Genomic DNA, 20,313 nt, shown 5'->3' with positions numbered 1-20,313 from the left:
AGTGGGGGAGGGGGAGGAGGTGGGAGTGAGGGGCAACAGGGACCAATGTGAGGAGCAACATCATGGGCTGAAAGGTCAGTGACAATCGGCCTGTGAGGGTGTCGGAAGTCAGGGTGATGAATCTGGTCTTTATTGTAAGATCCAGAAAAGCCTCTGCAGCTTGGGTCTCAGTGGGTTTCAGACAAGTACAGGCTTGTCTGACAGGCATGCCCTGCTGGCTGGTCAGAAGGCAGTCTGTAAGGAACCCCTTGGGAGGGACTTCACCCCACAGGAGGGAGCCTGGCCCATCGTCCTGACCCAGAGAGAAGCCTTGCCTGTTTTGGGGAGGGTGAGTCCGAGGTCAATGGGGGAGGGGGGTTGCCTCCTGGCTCAGCCCCATTTGGCTCAGGTCCATATCCTTTGGATTACCAGAGAGCCAAGTTGGAGAGCAGGGAGCTGGGAGTGAAAATGGAAAAAGTTGTCTCACTAAAGCAGGGCTTACAAACTCGTGGCCTGTGGGTTGAATCCCGCCTGAACAGCATTTTGAAACTTGGGAAGCTTCATGTCAAAATCTGAATTTCTGGTTTTCTTTCAGAAATTCCCCCAAACCCGTCAATACTGGGTGCCAGTTTCCACGTGGGAATGATAGCTGAAGCCAAACAGCGGCTGCCTTCGTTAGATGAGGTGTGGGCTTTGGTTTGCCACAGTCTCCGCCATTCTCTATTGCCTCACATGTGACTCAGCCCAGTCTTGCTCATTTACATCACTTGCCCTGTTTGAGGTTTACTGTTTCCCCGCTAGACCTTTGTAAGACATTGGGTACTCTTGGCACACGGCAGCTTTGACCACACCTCTTCACAACCTGTTCAGTTTTGGCATTCCAAGGGCCCAGTGTAGGGGCTTGGTACCCATTTATTTTGTGGAAAGTTTTCCTTTCATTTCAGGCTTGAAGGATTCATTAACAAAAGAAACCACTTGTCACACACAATAAACAATTTCAATATTTGTTAGAGGAATCTTTAACTTAATTTCAATATGTAATCATTAAAAGAAAAGGGAAATAGAAACAGTACATATACATCAACAAACTGGGCCAACCAACATCCAGACTTAAACAGTGTGCTGGGAAGTCCTGAGTAACTGCAACCTGGAGTCCCAAATGGGAAAAGGTCTCAGGCATTGTGTCCATTCCACAGGTGAGACTTCAAATTGTTATTTTGGGGGTTCCTGCTTATAATCCCAGGCCTCAAACTGATATCATCATCGGTTTGTGTCCCCAAATGCAGCTCTGGTTTGACTTTCACCTTTTTACGATGCTGTTTGTTTCACCTTGTGAGTCATAGGATTTCATTAGACCCCAGAGGTTTGGCCAGACCCTCAAGGGCTCAAGGATTCTAAGATCTACTCTCTTTCTTATCTGAAATGCTGCCTGACTTACTGTGCTTGAGGGAAGGTACAGAATCTGGGCAGTGTCCAGGCAGGTCAGAAACAGGGTTGGAGGCTTGTTCTCCTGCTTCTGAAGCCTGAGCAAGACTTCTTCCATTTTAATTTCCCTAAAAGTCAACCTTGGGATTATTTAGGTTGAAGAGCATAGGAATAAGGCAAGATGATATGAGCAGTCTTCTTAATTCTATAAGTCAAGTAACAATTGCAGACAGTCAACAGAAATAAAGTGACCAAAGACACAAGTAATGGGTTAAACAATGCAGAGAACAATTTTTTATCAGTAGAGGATTTATTAAAGAAAAAGTTTCTGGGGAGGGAGAAGGGAGGGAAGTTCAAAAGGGAGGGGATATATGTACACCTATGGCTGATTCATGTTGAGGTTTGACAGAAAACAACAACATTCTGTAAAGTCATTATGTATCAATAAAAAATGAATAAATTTTAAAAAAGTTTCAACATAAATGAGAAGTATGCTTTCATACATCAACTCTTACTTCCATTATTTTACTGGCAGCAATAGTGGTAACGATAGAATGTTCTATCAAGGCACAAGTACAGTTATCTGTGAAATTTTGTAACTCTTTGGTTCCTTGCAAAATTTTACATAGAAGTTTTAAGGAAAATCTAATATTAGGAGTAGACAAAGTAGGAAATAGCACCTGAGTCCTTAATAAAAAGTTCTCATAGGAGGAAAATAATAGGTGGTCCCTTTTCAATATAAATGATCAACATGTGTTAGGCTTCTGGAAAAAGGGGTTCCTAACTGATACATAGAAGTAGTTTCTACATCATTGGTTACAATACATATAAACTGAGGGGCTATTTAAAAAAACATATTAAAGGATTTAGGGAAGATAGTCCATTCACAATAGTTGGTGGAGTACTCCAATAAGCATGGCTCCTCAAATGTGAGAAATTGGTCCACATAGCAGTCCCTAGGCAGCTTTGTCTATCAGTAAGTGGGTACAGTTATTAAAGTAACACATGAAATTGGCACATAATACTTATATTCAAGGCTTGAGCTGTATCTTTAGCAGTGCTGTGTAATCTAGAAAACAGGTAAATTTTGTCCATAGAAAGTCAAAGTTAAGGAAGGACAGGCCTTGTTGGCAGGGCCGGAGAAGTTATCCTGAGTTTGGGTCTGGCTCATGTTTCTCCAGCCTGAAGATTCCCCAGTAGCTTCCCTCATATTTTTCTTTTAATTATAGCATATCCTTGAAGGTTGAGGCGTGAATGACAATCCACATTACAGGCTTAGTTGAAGAATAGTCTGTATGTTGCTTTTTCTCCCAGATGGCCACATTTTTGGTGTGCCCACAGAGTCAAACCTTTTAAGTCACTGGAATCTGGATAGACTTCTACTGCTTGGATTCAGGCTTGTTCATCTCTAGTAGAGTTATACCATCGTCCCGTAGCATTTGGAACCCTGTGAACATCTACATGAAAGACTGAAACATTAGTAGTTTTAACAATTTCCCAAATGTCAGACCATAATTCTCCCCATAGTTCTTTAGAGTCAGTTACTCTTTACCTATAGGGGAAGCCAGGTGGCCTATCCATTGGCTACTGACCAAGAATCTGTGTATACATGGCATTCAGTTAGATTTTCTTTCTTTAATACCTGGTAAACAGCATAAAACTTGGCAAATTGGCTACTTTTACCTTCCCCAGTAGTTGTCAGTGATTTAGTTGTGACCAGATTATATGCCACCACTTTCCAATAGTGAGTGGATCCTATATATTTAGCTGATCCATCACTAAATCACACATGCTATTTTTCTTGCACAGTTAAAGAGTCAAAGGGCATTTGCCATTTTACAAGTAACTCAGTTATCTCAGGCGTATTTAGAGCCTGTTGCTCGAGCCCTTTTGTAAGACTTTAAGAAATCCTTTCATGTAATGCAGTGAACCCATGTGGCTCAGGTTTGGCTTGGTCCTGAATGTATCATTTCCATTTTATTGTGCTGGACTCCTGTCTTGCCCAATCCTGTGGGTTTTGGGTGAACTTTGTACTCATTGAATGATTGGCACTTGAGGTCGTAATATTACAGTATATAGTCAATTGTTCTGTATCAATCAAAGCCCAGTCAGAAGCCAATAACCGTTTTTCAAAGAGAATGTAATTTGTCATAGCTTTTCTTCCGAGGAGTAAACGTCTTTTAATTTCATGGCTGCAGTCACTGTCCGCAGTGATTTTGGAACCCAAGAAAAGAAAATCTATCACGGCTTCCACTTTTCCCACTTCTATTTTTTTGTCATGAGCGATGGGGCTGGATGCCATGATCTTAGTTTTTTGAATGTTGAGTTTTAAGCCAGCTTTTTCACTCTCCTCTTTCACCTTCATCAAGATGCCCTTTAGTTCCCTCCCACTTTCTGCCATTATAGTGGTATCACCTGCATATATGAGGTTGTTGATATTTTTCCTGGCAATCTTGATTCAGCTTGTGATTCATCCAGCCCCGCATTTCCCATGATCTACTCCGCATAGAAATTAAATAAGCAGGGTGGCAATGTACAGCCTTGTCATTCTCCTTTCCCAATTTTGAACCAGTCTGTTGTTCCATGTCTGGTTGTAACAGTTGTTTCTTGACCTGCATACAGGTTTTTCAGGAGACAAGTAAGTTGGTCGGGTATTCCCATCTCTCTAAGAACGTTCCACAGTTTGTTGTGAATGGAATATTGTGTTGAGAAATGGAGTATTTCCTGCCATATCAGTAAACTAGAATGTCACAGTCATCAGCAATTGCAGCCCTCTAATGGGAAAGATTGAAGGCAGGAGGAGAAGGGGATGACAGAGGATGAGATAGTTGCATGGCATCACCTACTCAATGGACATGAGTTTGAGTAAACTCTGGGAGTTGGTGATGGACAGGGAGGCCTGGCGTGCTGCAGTCCATGGGGTCACAAAGAGTCAGACACGACTGAGTGACTAACACTTTGACTTCTTTTCCCATGTACTTTTAACATACCAAATGAACCTAATTAGTTTAATATCTTTCTTTGGGATGCCTCAAGGCCCCTCTGAAGCACCCTCAAAATTAGCTAGAGGTCAAAAGGGCTTCAGAGTTTCCCTGGTGGCTGAGACAGTAAAGAATCTCCCTGTAATGCAGGAGATGCTGATTCGATCTCTGGGTTGGGAAGATCCCCTAGAGAAGGAAATGGCAACCCATTCCAGTATTCTTGCCTGGAGAATCCATGAATATAGGAGGCTGGCAGGCTACAGTCCATGGGGTCGCCAAGAACTGGACACAACTGAGCGACCAAGGAGCCAAACAGACAAAAGAGCTTCATTAGAACTAGATTTTAGTAAGTTCTCTCAAAAATACCAAAGGGTTTAAGTTACTCAGTTATATAAAATCATAGGTCACTATGAAACAATAGTTTATTCATTCAGCCAAAGTAACAATAAAAGATTTCAAAGGTAAATATAGCATAGATCACTTAAGAGGAAAATAAAATGTGTTATCAAAGGCAGTTCAACATCCCAAGAACACTTGTACTATGCCTGGAACTCTTTTCTCGGGGTCTGCTTTCCACAAACCTTTCTTACCACTTTCTGTATCCACAACTGTATTTTCCCATTCAAAAACAGACATCTGTAAGTCTCACCTACTTCCTTTTCCCTTAACAAAATGCAATTCCGTTCCTCATAACTTCTTTACTAAAAACACACATTCTACTTTCCTTAAGCAACCATGAACTGTCCTTTATATTAGCATTCTATAGGTTGGTGAACATAAATACCAGTGCTAATTTCTAAAAAAAAAAAATTTGCTTGCTTATAGAGAAGTTCTCAGGATGGTACCTAACATATTCATTATGTCAACCACAAATTGGCACTTGCCATGGTGGCTTGCTATCTACCTCTACAAGGATTTCTACCTCTACAAGGATTAAATCAAGTGCCACTGCAGCCGCTGACATTCAACACTCCCTGAAGGAGTTCAAGGTGGAGAGCAGAAATGAGGCACTTTGTGCTCTGGGAAAACTGGTAGGACAGGTCTTTGGTCAGTTAGATATTCTCAGGAGCTAATTTTATGAGCTCAATTCTTCTATCTCCTCCCATCTAGAAAAGCACTAAAATTGTTAAAAGTAATGATTGTTTCTCATGAGTAGCAGAAGCTTCATGAGACCAGCAGAAACTTTGTACAAAAAATATGTGCCTGAATGTTTGTACTTCCCCGTTTATCAAAATCACATATACACTGTCCTTTCCCCCCACCTCTTTGAAACAGTTTCTCAGAGCTATCTGGGGTTCTGTCTCCTGGGCTGCGGTCTTCATATTGCCCCAAATAAAACTTAACTCAGAACTATCACTTTGTGCATTTTTTTAGTTGACAATTAATAGTCCAAAATAGCATTAGTTTCTCTGTAGGAGGAAGCCAGTGTTTAGTAATTAAAGTTTTAGCATCTTATTTTATTTGGAAATGGCCTAACTATTTAATAAACTTCCATCACATTAAGCTACTTTGTAAAGTGGACTCAATATCTGACTCAAATGTGGAATATGTTGTCTCCAGAAACCAAATAGCCTTTTATATTTTTGAGTCTCCTTTTTGCCTGGGGAGTTTTAAAATTCGATTATCTTTTGTTTAGCTTTAGGTAAAACCTCTCTAGGGCTTCCCAGGTGGTGCTAGTGGTAAAGAACCCACCTGCCAATGCAGGAGACGTAAGAGATGTGGGTTCAGTCCCTGGGTAGGGAAGATCCCCTGGAGAATGACATGGCAACCCACTCCAGTATTTTTGCTTGGAGAATCCCCGTGGACAGAGGAGCCTGGAGAATCCCCGTGGACAGAGGAGCCTGGAGAATCCCCGTGGACAGAGGAGCCTGGTGGGCTGCAGACCATGGGGTGGCAAAGAGTTGGACATGACTGAAGCAACTTACCACTCACGCAAAGCCTATGTCCTTTAGCCCATTGTATTCCTAAAAGCTTTACAGTCTAAGTAGGTCCTTGGATTTTGGAGGGATTAATCTTCCATCCCAAGCCTCGGGGTCCCAGTCTCTTCTTGCTTTAGCTATCGCCAGATGAACTTTCCTTTTGTTCATCGGCTAATGTTGAAAGTGCTGCTTTTTGCTATTTAACTTATACAACCTTGACAGCAGCTTTTCTGGCTACTGACTGGAAAGTGGAGACTTGGTCAGCTAAAATGTAACTTCGACAAGTAACGTGAGGAGTTGTCCTTGTAAATTGCATGACTCTATCCGATTTTAATTTCTCTTCAACCAGTTTTAATTTGGTTTTGTGTACCTTATCGGTAGGCAGAGGGGAGGATCCAGCCCCTCTGACTCAGCACCTTCCATTCTTCTCCTTTCTCAATTTGCATGAGCCACAAACAATCAATAAGTTCTAAAGCTTCAGTCTGCTTTAACTTGGGGTCTCCATTCTCACACAATCCAATGGATATGCCCCATTCAGTAGCTAATGAGCAGTAAGGCAAATCTTCCCATCCGGGAATAAAATCTTCGTTAATCTTAACCTCTTTCTTCTTAAAGAGTGGCATTTTGTTTCATGAATACTGCTCATGTTGCCAATTTATGTTTTGCTAAAAGTTTTTCTTTTGTTTCAGGTTCAAAGGATTCGTTAACAAAAGAAACCACTTATTACACACAATTTCAATATTTAATAGAGGATTCTTTAGCTTAATTTCAATATACAATCATTAAAAGAGAAGAGAAATAGGAAGCACAGAGAAGAGTAACGGCATATACATCAACAAATTGGGCCAGCCAACATCCAGGCTTAAATAGCATGCTAGGAAGTCCTGACTAATAGCAATCTGGAGTCCCAAATGGGAAAAGGTCCCGGGCAGTGTGTCCATGCCATGGGTGAGACTTCAAATTGCTGTTTTGGGGGTTCCCACTTATAATATCAGGCCGCAAACTGATATCATCATCAGTTTGTGCCCCCAAATGCAGCTCTGGTTTGACTTTCACGTTTTCACAATGCTGTTTCTTTCATCTTGTGAGTCCTAGGATTTCATTAGACCCCAGGGGTTTGGTCTAATCTATTCTATTAGAGGCAAGAAGTTCACAATCAGGGTCTTCCCAGAACCACGCCCTCTGCAAAGGCTCTAGAGAAAAATGTTTCCTTGCCTCTCACAACTCCTAGGGGCTCCTGTCAGTCCTTGGGATTCTTGGTCAGACCCTCAGGGGCTCAAGGATTCCAAGACGCACTCCCTTCCCTATTTAAAGTGCTGCCTCACTCCTGTGCTTGCAGGCAGGCACAGAATCCCGGGAATGTCCAGGTGGCTCGGTCAGAAGCAAGGTCAGAGGACTGCTCTCCTGCTTCTGAAGTCTGAACAAGACTTCCTCCATTTTAATTTCCCTAACACCATTTAGAGATGTTGAAAGCTGCAGAAACAGGTGTTCATGGTGACCAGCAGAGCCGTGGCAGTGCCCAGCAGTGACTAAGGCCCAGGGGACTAAGGGAGCATAGGAAATATCTAGTGGTAGTGAACTTGTTGGTGAGCACATGCCATACATTCCAGGCCCCCTGTGCATCCGTTTAGCTGTCTCTGCCTTGGCGACGTGCTGTGATCACCCTGGGAGCTGTGGTAACCCTGAGAGCCCCATGGTGATGTGGCAGAACCACAAAATGAAAGCAACCAGTCCCACTTACCACTGCAGACTTGGTAAGTGGAAAAACAAACTTTGACATTAAAAAACCACTGAGATCTGGGGATACGGTTGTTACTGCAGCATCTTTTAGCCAATCTTAATATGTATAAATGGTGTCCCCCCCGGGACTTCCCTGGTGGTCCAGTGACTAAGACTCCACACTCCTAGCGCAGGGGTCCTGGGTTTGATCCCTGGTCAGGAAACTAGATCTTACATGCTGCAACTGAGAGAATGCAAGCTGCAATGAAGATGGAAAATCCTGTGTGCGAAGAACAGGCACAGCCAAATAAATAAATAAGCCCTTAAAAATTTGTGTTCCCCCAAAAAGATGTGTTCTACTCCTAACCTCCAGTACCTGAAAATGTACTTTCACTTGGAAAGAGAGTCTTCGTAGAAATCACCAAGTTTAGATGGGGTCATACTGGATTAAGGTGGGCCCTAATCCAATGACTGGTGTTCTTAGCAGAAATTTGCACACAGAAACACACGTGTGACCATGGAAGTGCAATCTAAAATGACACAGCTGGAAGACCAAGAATCCCAAGGACTGACAGGAGCCCCTAGAAGTTGTGAGAGGAAAGGAAACAGTTTTCTCTAGAGCCTTTGCGGAGGGCGTGGTTCTGAGAACACCCTGATTGGTGAATTTCTAACCTATAATAGAATAGATCATTCTATTATCTAGAATTATGATAAATAAATTTTTGATTTAAAAAATTATTATTTTTTTAAAATTTATTTGGCTGTGCCAGGTCTGAGCTGCAGCAGGTGGGATCTAGTTCCCTGACCAGGGATTGATCCCGGCCCCCTGCATTGGAGCACAGAGTCTCAGCCACTGGCCACCAGAGAAGTCCCAATTTCTGGCGTTTTAAACCACTCAGTTTATGCTACTTTGTTACAGAAGCATTGGGAAATTTATACAGGTCTCAATTAGGTGACAGGCTTCCCTGGTGGCCCAGCAGTAAAGAATCTACTTACCAATGCAGGAGATGCAGGTTCGATCCCTGAGTCAGGAAGATCCTCTGAAGAAGGAAATGGCAACCCACTAAGTATTCTTGTCTGGGAAATCTCATGGACAGAGGAACCTGGTGGGCTACAGTTTATGGGGTTGCAAAGAGTCAGACACGACTTAGCGACTAAACAACAATGATTAGGTAACACCAGGATATGGCATTGATTTCTGCCATTCGTTCATTCATTCATTCATTCAGGAAAGCTTTAATGAACAGTTTCAGGTGCTGGAGTGTGGCAGCATTGAGATGAAGTCTGTATCACTGAAGAGGGAAAACAAGGATGAGAGATATTTAACAGAAGACCGGACCCAGGGGAGGTAGTGGCCACATGTTGTTTATTCCTTCCCAAGACCCTGTCCTCCTGCTCTTGGTAGCTGCCTCTCCCCTTCATTTTCCTTTGGGGAACTTCCTCTCCCCAATTCTTGGTCTATGAGATTCAGTGGATGTGACCTGCTTCCTGGTTCCTGACTCCATGTGACCCAGGCCTGGCTAAAAAGTGAATTGAGTATTACTGGTTAGGTGATGATTCAGAGGGAGGCTTATGAGTCCACTGGAGCCCATGAAAATTAATTCCGGGTCTTTCACTGGAGGTACTTGGGATGCAGCTACACTTTCGGCTATAAATGGTGTGATGCAAAAATGGTGTGATGCAAAAGATGCAAAAGCCCTTAAGGATGGAGGCTTCCTAAGGCTGAAGCTGCCCCAAAGAGAGCAGATAGGTGATGCTGAGCACCTGGTGGCATCCGTGGATCCAGCCCTGCCTGAGGCCGGAGGATCCTGAGCTTTTGCATTTGTGAATCAATATATCCTACCCCACTACCCCCAGCTCCTAAATTTGCATGTGGTTTGTTATTTTCCTGAAGCTGGTTTGGGTTACTTATCTGTCACGTGCAGCCTGAGATTCCTGACTGATAGTGAAAGACTTAGCTGAGACGTCAGATCCGCCACCTGAGGTCACAGACCTCCCTCACTTTGTCTCTGCCTCTGGTCCCAGAGACATCTGAGAAGCAGATGTGGAGAAACACGAGTGTGCCAACACACTCAGTCCTAGAGGAGCATAGTGGCCAGTTTCCTGGGGCCAGGGAAACCCTATGAGGTTTCTTGCTGGGACACCAAACACAGGCCAGGTCTACAGATTCCTGGCCAGCTCCTCCCCACAGTCAGGAGCCCAGGAGGGAGCAGTTGGCGCTCTCGGAGGAGGAGAATTCAAGGAGAGCTTAGCGAGGAAGGCATTAAATACAAAGCCTGTGGGTGGACTGTGGGGAGGGGGGCAGTGGGCCGGAAGCAAGATTGGGACCAATCGGGCCCAGAAGGTTGACAGAATGGTGCAGTTACGGGAGAGCAGGTGCCTTCAACGAAAGGACAGCCCCCCCATCCCACCCCCTCCCCTAAAAAAAAAAAGAAAAAACTCCCGGGGAGGGATCCTGGAATAAACACCCTCCTTCGTCCTCCTCCTTCCTAATCTTCTTTGTTGGGCTCCCCAGGCGCGGGAGGAGCCGGGCGCGGGGCGGGAGATGGAGCGCCACCTGGAGGAGCAAACGGGAAACTGGCCCGCCCGCCGTCTCCTGCCCCTGCTTTATCCGCAGCCACGCGGGCTTTCTCTCAGTTCCTGAAAGATTGGCACCGCCCTGGTGGCGGCCGTAGATCTTCTTTCAAGAAAGAACACGCTATTCAGTGGCAAAGAGTGCAGGGAGCTGACCGCCTACAGCAGCAGGAATCGGCCTCAGCCTTTGAGCCTACGCTGTGCTCATTTCGTCAAGGCTCAGAGGGTCCCCGAGCACACGGTACCTGGGCTTCAGAGCTCCCGGCTGGGGCCACCTGACCTTTTCAGAGGAGCTGTCGTGGAAGGTGAGACTCTCTGGCCCATCCTGCTTCCCCACTCTTTTTCTTTCTCTGGCCTTATCTTCCCGAACTCCTTGGACTCCCCATCCCAGAAAGTAGTCCCGGGAGGACCCAGCTGAAACACGCCTGTCCTCTTGGCCTGCGTGAGTCTCATCTGTTAGATCTCAGCTCAAATGTTGCCTCCCCGGGGAAGCCTTCCTTGACTGACCATCCCTGGAAAGGATCCACCTCCTCGTGTTATTTCCTTCCTGGCAGCTACAGCTGTCTCGAAACCATCTTGTTAATTTTCATTTCTTGTTTGATTCTTGACTCCTGCAAGAATGTCAGGATGTCAGCTGTGGCCCCGGTACTCAAATGGCAGAACGGCATTTGCATATAGGAGGTACTCGATTCATATTTGTTAAATAAATGGTCGAATAAATTAATGACTCTCCTTAGATGTGGGGACATGGCAGGGTAGGCTCAGTAAGCAAAATGTGGCAATGTGCAGTGGTCCCTGGAGTATAAGGAAAGGCCAGAATGAGCACCCAGGGGTTCTGACCTGGGTTAACTAGGAGTCATTTTGGATGACTCAAAGCTCTGGGGCTTCTCTTGTGCTGTAAAGGCATAGGCACCATCCTAGGTCTTCCCTTTTCTGCCACATGGAGGTCAGGTGGGAACAGATGGCTTTTGGAGAGGCTCAGGGCAGAGTTGTTAATTTGTAACCAACAGCAGGAGAAACTCAGGGTAGACTTCAGGAAGGACTTCCCAAGAGTGACTCAAAGGAATGAGGCCTTAAAGGGTCCATAGGTTAGGCTGAGACAGTGGCTTCTCTAAGGGACCTCAGAGAGACAGAGGACAGGTGAAACTCTCTTTTGCCTTGCCTGGACTAGTTGGGTGGACGCAAAAACCTTCAGACAGCAAAATGACCCTGACTAGGCTGGGAAGGACAAGTGGGCTATTGTCTTCCGTCCTTGCCACCCCCATCTTGCCCATCCATTTCCTCTCCATCACACCCACATGGGATCTCTGAGCCCCTGGGTCACTGCCTGCCCTGAGGTTGTGCCTGCCCTGAGGTTGTGCCCACTCCTTCCTCCCCGCACTGCCACATCTGTTTTTGTCCAGATGTGTGGCTACTGACCGTGGTCATCAGGATAGAATGTAGTACTGACGCAGCCCTTGTCTGTGCCTGCTCCACCCCCTTTCTCCCTTCTCCTTAACATACACTGGGTTCTCCTTGCGAAACCACACCTTTCTCCCACATGGCCCAGGCCTGGCCAGTCGGAGCATCCAGCCCTTAGGATACAGGAGCCACTTGCTGGTTTCTATCCAAGGGGTAAACCTGGTCTCACAGTGGAGGCAGGAGCAGAAGATGCATGAGGGAACACTTTTTGAGACCCTGGATCCAGCTTCACCTGAAACCATCTCGCCTGGGCTTTCTGCTTGAGGAACACTTTTAGACTTCATCCAGTTTGGGTAGGAGTTCCATCACTGTACCTAAAGTGTGCAGGTGAATCCCCCTGGTACCTGGACAAGGCTCACCACGGAGGTGCTTCTGCCGCCAGGATGCAGCCACAGGGGTGAGCGTGATCGGTGGATGAGACTGTGACAGTGTCGGTTTGTCTGTCTGCATGTCACTAAGCCGGGCAGAGAACCCTGCCTTCCGCAGTTCCTGGAGGTCAGATCGTCCTGGGCAGGCACCGCGCTGTGGAAGAGATGGGGGAATGTAGATCCTGCCTGTGGGCTCCAGGGCATCCGTGAGGAAGGGCCCGCATTCCTGCCGCTGCTTGAGTGGCTCTGAGAAGCACAGGTTATTGTGGGGAGGCAGATGAAAACCAGGTAGTGAGCTCCCTGCCATTGGATGTGTTCAGACAGGCTGCCCCCCACCCCCACCCCCCCATCAGAGAGGTCACAGAGAGGACTCTTGACTGATGACCTCTGCTGTGAATGCAGTGATGTTTGTGCATTTGAGCTGTCCATTCATTTGTCATCAGCCACCTTTCCAAGCTGGTCTGGGGAAGGGGAGGCCCAGATTGAAGCACATAGTCTGAAGTTATGGGGCTTACCTTGGCATGCTGGGTCCCCCAGATGAGAGGCAGGTGTAGTCAAGGGGAAAAAAAGAGAAAATAAGTAAGGAGCTGTTAACTAGAGATGAACCAGCGTGTCAGATTTGGATGGATCCTAGAGAGGGTCCGATTACACCTCTCAGTTTAATGGAAGTCACTGCTGGAAAGGAGCCTTAGGCACTGGGCCAGGTCTTTTATGAACGTTGAATTCTCATGGTGCTCCTCTGACACTGGTCGTGTGCTTAGCATCTCTGATTTATAGTTGAGTAAACAAGGCATTGCTAAGGTCATTGCACGTAGTATCAGCACTGGGATACCTGTTGGGGCTCCCTGACACCAGAGCCCTTGCACTCAGCCAGCCTGCTACACAGATACCTTGGAGAGATGGGGAAACTGAGGCACATGGGAAGGTTTGCTGGGGTCACACAAGGGAAGGGAAATGAGCCACCTGCAGGGGCTCCATATGATCCAAGGACTGAGGCAAGCACCTTCTCAGAGGTCACTGTGCTTAGTTCTCTCATTGAACTTGTGACTAGGCTACGAATATGAGGGGAAAAGGGCTTCTCCGGTGGCTCAGCGGTAAAGAATCTACTTGTAATGCAGGAGCTATAGGAAACGCAGCTTTGATCCCTCCAATCTGAAAAATCCCCTGGAGGAGGGCATGGTAATCCACTCCAGTATTCTTGCCTGGAGAATCCCATGGACAGCGGAACCTGGCAGGCTACAAGTCTATCAGGTTGCAAAGAGCTGGACATGACTGAAGCAACCTAGCATGCATGCAGGTGTGCGGGCATAAGTGAGCCCAGAGAAGGTAAGTAACTTGACTAAGGACACACAGCATGGAAGTGTAAGGCTGGAACCCGAGACTATTATTCTTTCCCCTATAGCCACTGCTCCTCCCTCAGCTCAGCAGGCCAGCCAACCCCCCAGTCTTCCACCCGTCCCAGCACCTCTGCGGCCATACCCACCCCTGCCCTCTGCCACCCTCAGCTCACTGGTTTTACCCTTGCTCAGGGGTCTTTTCCAAATGCCCTCCCTCCATGACTCGACTTGTAGAGGTCACCCCCAGGGAGCCCTCCTTGACTCAGAGTCCTTGCCCTGCGACCACAGACCAATGCTGACTGTGACTTACTGACTGTGTGACTCTAGGTGCCTTCACCTCAGGGAGGCACATTCTCTTTATTTGCCCAGTATTCCTAACAGTCATCTCTCAGGACTGGGTTGAGGGTATGTTAGTGTTCCTGAAACACTTAACACAGTATGTGGCATGCATGCAGTAGGTACTTAATAATCGAGCCCTTTCTTTAATAATTGTGTTCCCTGCAGGGCTCATCAAGTAGGCTTGTGTGTGTGTATCTGTTCAAGTGATTAAGTCTTTGTTGAGCACCTACTGAATGCAAGTCCTTTCAGTTCAGTTCAGTTCAGTCGCTCAGTCGTGTCTGACTCTTTGCGACCCCATGAACCACAGCACGCCAGGCCTCCCTGTCCATCACCAACTCCCGGAGTCCACCCAAACTCATGTCCATCGAGTTGGTGATACCATCCAACCATCTCATCCTCTGTCCTCCCCTTCTCCTGCCCTCAGTCTTTCCCAGCATCAGGGTCTTTTCCAATGAGTCAGCTCTTCACATGAGGTGGCCAAAGTATTGGAGTTTCAGCTTCAGCGTTTAGTCCTTCCAATGAACACTCAGGACTGATTTCCTTTAGGATGGACTGGTTGGATCTCCTTGCAGTCCAAGGGATTCTCAAGAGGCTTCTCCAACACCACAGTTCAAAAGCATCAATTCTTGGCACTCAGCTTTCTTTATAGTCCAACTCTCACATCCACACATGACTACTGGAAAAACCATAGCCTTGACTAGACAGACTTTTGTTGGCAAAGTAATGTCTCTGCTTTTTAATATGCTGTCTAGGTTGGTCATAACTTTCCTTCCAAGGAGCAAGCGTCTTTTAATTTCATGGCTGCAATCACCATCTGCAGTGATTTTGTGCCAAGACCGCTGGCAGATGGAGTTTTCTGATGAAACAAGGGGTTGGAAGCCCATCACCCTGAAATAGAACTAGGTCTCCCCTGGCCCCAGAGGTCCTTCTTGAGGCTAAAACCCACCTCAGCAGGGAAGCATATCTGTACCCCTCAGGCCACTGTGCTGTAAAGGCCAGGTTACCCTCCATTCAACCCCACAGCGCGGTGGAGCGGCTCCTTCTGCAGACAGGCTGCGCCATCTGGTGGCTATTCTTGTTGAAGCAGCCTCAGGCGCGGAGCCCGCTGAGTCAGACCATTATCTAGGCTTGTGGCTCCATCTAGTGGCTTTAATGTACAATCACACTCAGCTTCAACCTCAGAATCACCTGCGTGCGTGCGTGCTAAGTGGCTTCGGTCGTGTCTGACTCTCTATGATCTGACCTTATGGACTGTAATCCGCCAGGCTCCTCTGTCCTTGGAATTCTCTCGGCAAAAACACTGGAATGGGTTGCCATGCCCTCCTCCAGGAGATCTTCCCCACCCAGGGATCGAAACCGTGTCTCATTATGTCTCCTGCATTGGCAGGCAGATTTTTTACCACTAGCCCCGGGAAGCCCCAGAATCACCTGAGGAGGTTCGCTAAACTTTCTAGGACTCCATTGTAGAACTAACGAGCCAGACTTTGTGGGTGGAGTGCATGCTAAGAACCTGCATTTTTAGGCACGATTCTTACTTAGGTGATTCTAAACTCAAGGATTTGAGAAGCAGAACTGCAAAGGGACATCTATTGATGTATTTGTACCTGCTCCCACGTGTTCAGGGATAAAATCATCAACCCACTCCACATCTGAGAATCTCGTTTTTGTGTCTAAAGGGGGAGAAAACCGAGGTCCAGAAAGTGGCAGTCACTTATCCACGACCTCCCAGTGAGCCAGCAGACAGCTTCCCTCCCAGCTCTAGGGCCCGTGGGAGAGCAGGAAGAAAGCGCGGGATTTGTCACCTGCACTTTGCATGACGGGCCCTGCACAGTGAGCTGGAGAGCTGTGGCAGGACCTCCTGGCCTCTGGTCCTGTGAGCTGCAGAGTGTTTGTCTGTCTGTCTGATCACCACTGTAACTGTCTTGCTTGTCTGTTCATCCTTGTTGCCATAAGGGTGGGGTTGGACGCTGACCTGTCAATCAATAATAAGGACATAGAAAGTCTAGAATAGTAACAACTTGGATTATGATATCGTGAATCTCTGTCCTAAGCACTTTCTATGTATCAGTTCATCTGATCCTATAAACAAGCTCCTGGGAATATATTGTTATGGTTATTCCCTTACTCAGAGGGAGATCCCCTTGCAAAGAGGATACCTAGCACCGTTAGCAAGCATTGCCTTGGGCAATCTGCTCTGGGCCCATATTTTGAACCAGTGGCCACCCGGCACCCCGGGGCAGGTAAGGTTTGGCTTCTGCATCCTTGACGACATCACCATCTTCTCTCTGATCATCTTTGGCCAAGCCACCTTCTCTGTTTGGGTCTCTTTGTCTCTACTTGTTTGTTTCCCTGGTAAATGTTTATTAAAGCCCTGTGCTGGATATAACTAACTAACTGCAATAACTAACTGCAGTCATTGCTCTCGTGGTGTGTACCTTCCAGTGGAGGGAGATAGACAATAGAAAGTAGATAAATGAATAAACTAATAATCAAGGTCATGTCTGGTGGTTGGAAGACATGTGAAGCTGGGATCAAGATGATCTGATGGGGAAACCTGAGAATGGGTGGTCAGGGAGGGGCTTTTCAGAGATGCTGATGTCAGATCTGAGTCCTGAAGGAGATAAAGGAACCAGACTTGTGCAGAACCAGGGGTAGAGTGTTCCAGGCAAAGAGGATGGCAGGTGCAAAGGCCCTGTGGTGGGAGCAGGCTTATTGTATTCGAAGAACAAAAGGGCCACGGTGACTGGAGCAGAGTGTGGGAAGGCCGTGCAGGACATTTGTGGGTTTGGTCCCTAAGCATCTGCCCTCCTTCCTTGGGGGGCACTTCTCCCCTTCCACAAAGACAGTGCTGCTGGGGGACTTCTATTTTGCTGAGAAGACAGAAGATCCTGCCTTCCTTCTTCAGAAGCCACGTGGGTCCTTGGTGCCTTTACGGGCCAGGATCTTCCTCTCGGTACCCTGCCGGGGTGGGCTTGTGATCTGGGTTCAGCCAGTGGGACCTCCAGAAAATCATGAACAAAATAAGTACAGACAGAACACTGGGAGCCCAAGCATGCCAGTGGGGCCCCATGGACCTGGTGTTCCCATCCTGGCACCTGCCCTAGCTGTCTAACTTTTGCCTCCATGCCTGTGTTATCATTCCAATTAATGCCCATTTATTTAAGTTGGGCTTCCCTGGTGGCTCACAGACCCTAAAGAATCTGCCTACAATGTCAGAGACCCAGGTTCGATCCCTGGGCTGGGAAGATCCCCTGGAGAAGGGAATGGCTACCCACTCCAGTATTCTTGCTGGAGAATTCCATGGACAGAGGAGCCTGGCGGGTTCCTTGGGGTTGCAATGAGTTGGACATGACTGAGCAACTAACACTTTCACTTTGTTTTAAGTAAGCCAGAATTGATTTCTGTTGCTTGCACCCAGTAACCCTAGTGATGCAGTGTAGGAATAAAGGAATATGAAGTTGGGGCCAGATTGCGCTGTTTGGCCAGGCTAAGGAGTTGGATAATGTTCTAATCATAACGGGAACCCGTGGATTCTTCTGGCACTGCCCTCCCGGGATCTCTTGATTCTGTGTAGGTGCCTTTTTACCTGCAAGGATGACCTTTCACCTGCCTGTCCCTTGTCCAGAATATCTCTCTTTCCCACCCAAGCCAGGTCTCTACCCCTCTCTATAATTAGCAAGCAACTGCCCCCAGGGAAGGAACAGAAAGCCGCTGGCTTTGAGATTGAGTTGATCTGTTCCCTGTACACTCCCATAAGGCCCCTCACGGCTCAGATAAACGCCTCTAAGACTTTATCCCGGCCACTTGCCAGTGGAAAAAAATAAGTCAAGTGAGGAGGAAGGAGAAATGGACAATCAGAATACCCTACATATTGTAGGACTCAGGGAGGGGGCTCGGGCAGGGGCCAGGGTGCCTGAGGCTTAGTTGAGACCTCAGAATGCCTCCTGCCCTTGAATTCCAAAGCATCAGGAACCAATCATTGTATCAAACAGCCAGCTGGTGACCCCAATCCTCCTGCCCCAGCTGTAAGCTCTTGGCTATTGTTTTTCGAAGAATCCAGTCAATCCCCTTTCCTGAAAGTACCACCTCATCCTTCCCCCTCGGGTCGGTGAAACCTTCAAAGAGGAAAATCCACAGCTTGGCTTTCGACTGCTGCCTCCCAGCTGTAAAGCCCAGAGACCTGCAAACTCCCATCGCCAGCTGGGGTCCCAGCCGTGATGCCCAAACCAGGCTCCAAGTATGGAACTTTCTCCATGGTCATTGGCCCTCCCCCCTCAGTGACCAGCCCTGAGGGGTTGACAAGGAGGCTCCTGCCCACCCCTTCACCCAATGGAGGCTCATTGTCACAGAATTCAACTGCAGGATGGCAGCCACTAGGAGGGATCTCAGGAAGGTGGGAAAAGGACTGGGCGTTTCCAAAGTGCACGTGTGGGCAGTGCCCGGCCTGCTGAGGGAATATTTCTATTCCAAGCACATCACCCCCAGCTGTGCAGAGTCGGGCTGAGGGAGGGTGGTCTCCTTTCTGAGCCTCTGTTGTTGTTGCTTAGTCGCTTAGTCGTGACTGACTCTTATCAACCTCTTATCAACTCTTATAGCCCACTAGGCTCCTCTGTGCATGGGATTTCCCAGGCAAGAATAGAAGAGTAGGTTGCCATTTCCTATTCCAGGGGATCTTCCTGACTCAGGGATTGAAACTGCGTCTCCTGCGTTGGCAGGCGGGTTCTTTACCGCTGAGCCAGCAGGGGGGTTCATACCTGAGCATTAAAGCCTCTTCCCAGTGCCTATCCAAGCCTACTTCCCTCCCCTAACTCCACTCCCCTGCTCTCATTAACACCCTAAGCCCTCATCACACAAGTGTTTGCAAACACAAGATACTTAATTTGTGCACCTCAGAAGCAGTCTCCTCTAGAGACCACTGGGACTGCTTTTCCTCTGCCTGAAGCAACCTACCTTGTCCTCCAGGGTCTGGCTCAATGTCATGGCTATCGTTGATCCTTTTGGGCCTCTCCAAAGCCCCCTCGCCGCATCCCGACCCACACGATTAATTCCTCTTCCCTTCCTGTGTCAGGGAGAGTGCTATAAACACAGCCCGCCCACCTCTGCTTACTGCCACTGGGCCACGCCCACTGCCCTCCACTCTTTCTCTCCAGTGAGCCTTTGAGTCCCACGTGGGAGAGAAATGGGGACACTGGAGTGATCACACAGGCTTGGGGGCCAGACAGACCTCTGGTCAAGTCCTGGCTCCATTGCTCAGGAAGTCAGTTACTTGGGTGTCAGTTACTTGGTTATCAGTTACTTGGTGATCTCTCCAAGCCTGAGTTTCCCTATCAGTAAGACAAATTTACAGTGCTGCAACCTCAGGGGGTTTCTCTGAGTCTTTATTGAGATAATACACAGAAGATACTCATTATGGTATTTGGAATATAGTAGACACCCCAAAAATGTTTGTTGCAGAAACAAATGTGGTCCAGTCCCGAGTTTTTTGAAGACCTTGTACCTCCTGCCCCACCATTCCCACCAACATCCACAAGACTGTCTCCATTTCTTCCCTGACAACATTATTTCTGTTCTTTGAACTCCATCAACTTCTTAATCACTTTGCAAAAATGGAAATGAGGGAAGCAGAATATGCCCACCAAGTCTTGGAAATTATTGCCATTCAGGGATCAGAAAACGAAGATTAGTTGCCTCTGTCTCACAAACAAATTAACCGAGTGGCAGCTTTTGGTGCCAAATACGATTCTTGTCGAAAGGATTAGACGTAGCAAATCCGGCTAGAATATACTGTGATCGTGTGTGTGTGCGCGTGGGTTTTTTTTTTTAAAGCAAAGCTGCAATAATCATACATTTACAACTAATAAATTGGGTCCTTTAATTCCTCTGCAATAAGCCTTTGAAATATAATCTGTCATTTCAGACTTACAGAACATGACTTTTCATAATTATAATTCTCCAGCACACATGACTCCTTATAATTAAATTCACTTTTAAGAAATCCAAGGCTCTTTTTTGTGTGTGTGGATTATCTGTTCGTACGATGTCATAATGGTAAAATGAATGTGTAATCTGTTGAATAAATTTGATTAGTTCTGATATAAAAAACACACTCTGCTATCGATCAAAAGCTGGAAAGATAAGATGATGAACAAAATATACACTATTTCTCAGCAACAGGCTCAAACAAAGGCAGAACAAACCCAAGCATGTCTTC

General features: G+C 47.0%; 1 long non-coding RNA gene across 4 annotated transcripts in view; it reads left to right on the top strand.

Moving 5' to 3' along the window:
* Window positions 1-10,611: 10,611 nt before the first annotated feature.
* The window catches only part of LOC122691723, a 134,459-nt gene continuing 124,757 nt past the window's right edge, over window positions 10,612-20,313 (top strand). For all 4 annotated transcript variants that reach the window (XR_006340492.1, XR_006340493.1, XR_006340491.1 and 1 more), the window contains exon 1: window positions 10,612-10,902. This is a non-coding gene — a long non-coding RNA (uncharacterized LOC122691723). The remainder of the gene's footprint in view (window positions 10,903-20,313) is intronic.

This window comes from Cervus elaphus, chromosome 4, assembly GCF_910594005.1.
Source record: "Cervus elaphus chromosome 4, mCerEla1.1, whole genome shotgun sequence".
NCBI classification, from domain to species: domain Eukaryota; kingdom Metazoa; phylum Chordata; class Mammalia; order Artiodactyla; family Cervidae; genus Cervus; species Cervus elaphus.
Note: the sequence above shows the minus strand (reverse complement) of the source record. Positions and strands in the feature narration are given on the sequence as shown.